Here is a 6515-nt window from a genome sequence, read left to right as displayed (position 1 = left end):
AAAACACAAAATATTAATGCCAAATGTTTCATGATTCATTCTAATCTCATTTTGAATATAAATGAGTTTGTATATTTTAAAAGCTATGTATACAAATGTGCATGTATTTCATTGTTTTAAATCATTTCTATCATCTTAAGGCCGCCCTTACAGCTCCCTGAGTTGCCCTTTTGGGCCCTGGCCCCCCTGTTGAGAACCACTATTTTAAAGGGCACCAGAGCATTTCCTTTGAAAACATCACTCCTAGTTAAAAGTGTTTCTGTAGCTCATTCCTTTTAAAATTTGTATTGTTGATACAAATCTTTTTTTCAGTAATGACTTCCTGTAAAATGAAGTACATGTAATTTAAGTCTGAAGAGATATTATGCTGAGATTTTTCAGTTTAACTTGGAGAATGAAGTAGTGTGTACTATTTTCCTGGATATCTCCATCTCTGTCTCCATTTTACACCTGTCCCTGAATAGTTTTAGGATCATATCAAATTGTACATCTCTCTCTCTCTCTTAGGCTCTCTGATTGTCTCATCTCAGAAAAGGGTTGTATTTGTCTGGCTTCAGCTCTTTCTTCAAACCCCTCCCACCTAAAAGAGCTGGATCTGAGCTACAATTATCCTGGAGAATCAGGACAGAAGCTGTTATCTGTTAGACTGGAGGATCCTGACTGTAAACTGGAGAAGCTTAAGTAAGCGTAGAAAGAATCCCAATGTTGTACTTTTCTGCATTGTTTGTCAAATTATATCAAATCAGTTTTTTCATACCTAGTGTAGTGATGTCAGGCAGGGAAGGTGGCAGGTAAGCGAACTCCAATGGAATCCAGAAGTCCAAAGCAATTATATAGTCATAAGTCAATGAATAGGCAGTTGGTAAGAGTAAAAGACAGTCTAAATAAGGCAAGAAATAGGCAAAATAGACGTAAAGAACTATATTTACTCAACTTCCTGATTCCTTTGTTCCTTTGTCTCTGTTTTTCAGGCTTCAAAGGTCAAGGTCCATCTTAACCTGACTGCCTTTCTTCATAATAATTAAACTAAGAACACCAGTGCAAAATACAACAGCATAAAATGCAATCAAATATTCACCTGTGCTCCTATAGCCATTTTAATGATTGATTCATCAGATATAACATTCCTCTTACAGTAATACATATTCATCTTTCCTGAAATTATCGTTTAGTTCATCTAGTAACTATAAACTATTCAAATGAAAAAAAAAATGGCAAATCTTATCTGTTTTAAAAGAGTATGTGTGTGATCGAGTGATTCTGTTACAGAACTGACCATGCTTCTGGAAATAGAGAACGACCACGTTTGCTGAGATGTAAGTCTTAATGGTTAATTCAGTAACTGTTTTTGGGATCATTCACAGACATCTGTTCTGTGTGTGTTTAGTCTGTAGTCTGTCTTCGCTGAGTGTTATGCCTGTTGTAGCTGTTACCACTGCACACTTCACAATGATGCATACCAATGGATGTGTGTATGACCCGACAAGGGTGTTTATCAGCAAGACACGTCCTTTATTAAGTCTTAAACTTACAACTGAAGGTAGTCAAACATAACTGAAAAGACTTAAACTCACCGGCTTTCAGCCAGTGTTACTGGCACCTTCCCCTCGTCAGCCCTGCTTCTCTCTGAATCTTTAAACCCTTTCTCTGACTAGGTGCTGATCAGTGCCAAACTAGTCAAACAATCAGCACCTGTGCTTCCAATTAGGGGATTGCCCGACCTGCCTAGTCCCCAGAGCACCTCCCCAGGGTCCTAGAGCCTGCCCTGTATAGCCCTGGTAAGGGAATTCACCAATGTGGGACCCTAAGTGCACACAGTGACTTGTGCACTTCGAACACTGACTTTCAGTGCTTAGGGCATTCACACTGACAGAACCAGCAGAATTCAGGGCACTGAAAGTACCCGGATGGCGCACTGCAAACAGTAAAAAAAAAATGATGGACACTACTCGCCCTAAACAGGTGCCATCTTGGCTACGTAGCGGAAGCAGGAGCCCTTCGGCAGCTTTTCAGTTTGTAAAGTTGGCTGACTGACGCCCCGCAAATCCCTTCAACCATTATTGCTGGTTACAATAACTGTGTTTTCTGATAGAACAATGGGCCTCATTCTCGAACGCAGTTGAGAAGAATTTAAGAAGGAATTTCTTCTGAACTGGATTTAGGAAAATATTTGGCATTCATGAAAGTTTTCTCATCTGGGATTTGTTCTGAACTTCAGAAGACTTTCCAAACTCGAAATAGCAGTCGTAACTCGGCCAGAGTTTTCTCAAATGCGATTCCTTAAAATTTTGAGGAATCGCATTTAAGAAAACTCTCCGTGTTAGAAGTGTTAATGAATTTGTGAGAAATCGTTGGTGAAATCTACAGACATCTTCGGATTAAAATAATTATAATAATAATAATAAATACGAGAATATTTGTATCATTAACAATTACGTTTCACATGTATAGTCATGATTCTACGATGATCTACTGATGTCATTAAATAAATAAAAGGACTACACCAGAATGCTGCGCTTGTCGAGTGAGCGTCGTTTGGCACTGCCGTCTGTGCAAGTACGGCAATCCAGACAATTTTCATTTGTAGTTCCACGTTGGTGGAACTAACTGCCTAGCACTACCAGAGCAGGGGCGTCCCTCTCTACCTTTAAGAAGCTTTTGATGACCCAACTCTTCAGAGAGCACCTCCCTTCCTAACTGGCACTTCGACTAGTGCTTAACTTGCACTTACAACATTTACATTCCTGCACTTCTTTTTTATTTTCTATTTCGTTTTTCTATTTCTTATGTAAAGTAGTATTTATTGTTACACTAGGTCTCCATTGCTCGTAGCTTGACTGTTATCTCCTTTGTACGTCGCTTTGGACAAAGGCGTCTGCTAAATGACTAAATGTAAATGTAAATGTACACGAACACTGCAAATGTAAGTGAATAAATAAATAAGCACTAAACTCAATCGCGTAAAAATAGCCATAGTGGAATATAATGGACACATCTATCCTGCAACAGTACCTCCACCTCTACACGTTTACGCTTTTACTTGTGCTCGCTTTCCACTTTGACATGACTCGCTTACGAGTTGCTTTCGCGTGGACTGGGTAGATTCCGACAGCACACGTCACTACGGTTGCGTGCCCTTATAAGGAGATGGCGGGGCGTGTATGTATGTATGCAAATCCAGGTGCACGAGAACGCGCTTTCAATTTAAGAAAACTCTTCCGGGGGAGCACAGCTCAGAACACCTCTGCGGCATAGGAACACATGTTCAAGCGTTCATGAATTTGGTGGAGGTCTTTTTCTTACGTTGTTTTTCCGAAGCCCGTAAGAAACATTTCAGAAGAAACTTCAGAAAATGTTCGAATGAGGCCCAATGTCTATTTCTCGGTAACTTTAAAAAATCTAAGCGAGAAAACGCCAAAAGATGTACATTTACATATAAAACATGGTTGTCAGCGGTGTTTGGTCCGCCATCTTTGTTTAAAATGTCCAGTTGGCCTGGAGGAAGCTGGCGCACAGATTTATGGGTAAAAGGCTTGCACCTTTGCGTCAGTCAGTGTTCCATTTGAGACAACACTAATCAGTGACAGGACGCACTACAGATGTAAGTGCACTGTATTGCAGTGTACTTCGTAAATTGCTCGGTTTGATACACAGCCAGTGTGTGTGTGTGTGTGTGTGTGTGTGTGTGTGATGAGTGTGTGTGTGTCAGGGTCACAGCAACTAATGAGCCCAAGGCTTTAATTTCCAATATCAAGCAAGTACAGCTATAGTAGCCCAATCCTCACTCTGCTCAGCCCAACCATTGTAATCGTTCACCTGTTTATTATCATCACATCCATTATCATGTCATATCACCTTTACTCGCTGTTTCAGCATACAACCCTGTTTAACTCACTCATACACAGATACTCACAGTCTCACCCAACACACCAATTCTGCTGTTTGTTTGTGGAAGCACGCGCTGCTAGGGAGCAGTATTTCTCCATGTCCCACAGGGGAGGGAGATGGGAATTGGCTTGAGGGGTGTTTGCTGTGACGTTTGTTATGTATGTTTGTTAATATCATGGGTGGTATGTATAAAAGGTGTAAATAGGGTAAATGTATTGTTATGGGAACATTGGTGGACTTAGTAGTGGATTGATGTACCGTAATTTCCGGACTATTCAGCGCACCTGAATATAAGCCGCTCCCACTGAATTTTTAAAAAATAATTATTTTGCACATAAGCACATGTCTATAAGCCGCAGGTGCCTACCGGCGGTACATTGAAACAAATGAACTTTACACAGGCTAAAATGAATATCAAAAGTAATACAATAGTGATGCATATTATTAGTTTTGCCAGTTACGATAAGTGCACTGTTGCTTTAAGAGAGCACAGTTGCAAGAGTCAATCAGAAATAAGGTAATTCTTCCTGTTCAGGTAGAACGTTAGATTGAAGACAGAGATAGACGCTAGTTTGAAACCAGTGAGCTAAAGAACTTGAAAAGACTGGATTTGTATTGTTGTCAACTTTTATTTTATTTTCTAAAGTGTTTTGAGTTGTGTTCTGTCTACGCCGGTAGACTGTGGTTATTTTGACATTAGTTAAGTTATTGAGAGATACTGAGAAATCGCGTGGAGCTAAGCATCCATGCGGCTGCATCCATGCTAGCATCCTAGCTCCACAAAGCCACCGTAAACACAAAGCCACCGTATACAGTCACAGTCATAATCCATAAATTAGCCGCGTCATTGTTTAAGCAGCGAGGTTCAAAGCGTGGGAATAAAGTAGCGGCTTATAGTCCGGAAATTACGGTATTTGTTAATGTATTGTATTATGTGCATTATAGGACTAATGCGGGGAGGGTTACTCCACTGACATGGCTAGATCCAATTGAAGCTTATTGGTCCAATCTAGCCCAATGGGCAGCATTATTTAAGCATGCCTCATTCCTTTGGAAAGGGTGGTAGAGAAGGAGTACTTGCTTGATGTGAGGTGAAGTACATGCTGTTGGAATATTGTTGGAATACTTTTGGAATACGGTTGCATTGCTGTTTAAAACTAGTAAGCTAGTTTTTGAGTACTGTTTAAGTACGTATTTATGTTTGATTGTTTTTGTATGTATGTTTGGTGTTGGTTTTCGTACAAAAATAGATATTTGTATTAATTTGGCTCCATCATCACGTGCACCGTGTTTTTTCCTCTTCACCACTATCTCTAGTTGCCACATCCCAATAACGTGGGGTGATCGAGCGGTCCCTTACAGTGTGTGTGTGTGTGTGTGTGTGTGTGTGTGTGTTTGTAAGTACTGGTGAGTTGTGTTTTAAATATGTGTGTTGTGTTTGGAATATGAAGTTGTGTATATGTGTATTGGTGTGCTGTGTCTGGAATGTGAAATAGAGTACTTGTGTGTGTGTGTGGGAGTGTTTGTTTGTTTGTGTGTGTGTGTGTGTGTGTGTGTGTGTGTGTGTGTGTGTGTGTGTTAGTGTGTGTGTTTATGTGTGTTTGTGCATGTGTGTGTGTGTGTAGGTAAGTCAGCAGCAGCTGTCACTGTCATATTCTGATGATGTTGTTCTCTCCTCTCTCCTCTCCTCGTGTCTGCAGATGCCTGTGAGCTCACACTGGACCCAAACACAGCAGGCAGAAATCTCTTTCTCTCTAAGGGGAACAGAAAGGTGACATGGTTGTTTAAGGAGCAGCCGTATCCTGACCACCCAGAGAGATTTGACAGGTGGCCTCAGGTGTTGTGTAGAGAGGGTCTGTCTGGACGCTGCTACTGGGAGGCTGAGTTGAGTGGGGGGGCTGCTGAGCGGAGTGAGGATTGGGCTACTATAGCTGTGGCATATAAAAGCATCCAGAGGAAAGGGTGGAGTGAAAGTCAGCTGGGATTTAATGATAAGTCCTGGAGTCTGTGGTGCTCTCCTCACAGTTACTCTGCCGGGCACAATAATGAACACACTGACATACCTGCCCCCTCCTCCCGCTCCAGAAGAGTAGGGGTGTACCTGGACTGGCTGTCCGGCACTCTGTCCTTCTACAGAGTCTCCTCTGACACACTCACCCACCTGCACACGTTCCACTCCACATTCACTGAGCCCCTCTATCCTGGGTTTAGGGTTGATGATAACTCCTCAGTGTCCTTGTGCCAGATCACATGACCTCCCCATGCTGCAGGAACACAGGAGTCACCCACTCCTATTCATACACATGTGTGATGCTGTGATGCTATGGAAATAGTGATATGTGTATTATTTTTATTCACCACTGCTTTGAAGATACTATGCAAATGATGATATTACATTTTTGTATATTTTGTGCATTTCCTGAATTGAATATGTGGGTTATATGAATTGTCATGTGTAATGTGTGTGTATGGTTCCTGTCATCTGTGTATCTGTTGTTCTGCACATGCAGACTGGTGCAAATGAAGAGAAGTAAGACAGAACCTCACAGCAGTGAAGAGTGATGTTCTGGACACACTGAAGAGTCGAGTAAATCACATGATATTCTGCACAATAAAAAATGAAATAA

The 6515-nt window shown here is 41.3% G+C and overlaps 1 pseudogene; it reads left to right on the top strand.

Annotated features, from left to right (window-relative positions):
• The window catches only part of LOC116219085, a 97292-nt pseudogene extending 91044 nt beyond the window's left edge, over positions 1-6248 (top strand).
• The last annotated feature ends 267 nt before the right edge of the window (positions 6249-6515 follow it).

Source organism: Clupea harengus, chromosome 24, assembly GCF_900700415.2.
Source record: "Clupea harengus chromosome 24, Ch_v2.0.2, whole genome shotgun sequence".
In the NCBI taxonomy this organism is placed as follows: Eukaryota; Metazoa; Chordata; class Actinopteri; order Clupeiformes; family Clupeidae; genus Clupea; species Clupea harengus.
This window is presented reverse-complemented; position numbering and strand designations above follow the sequence as displayed.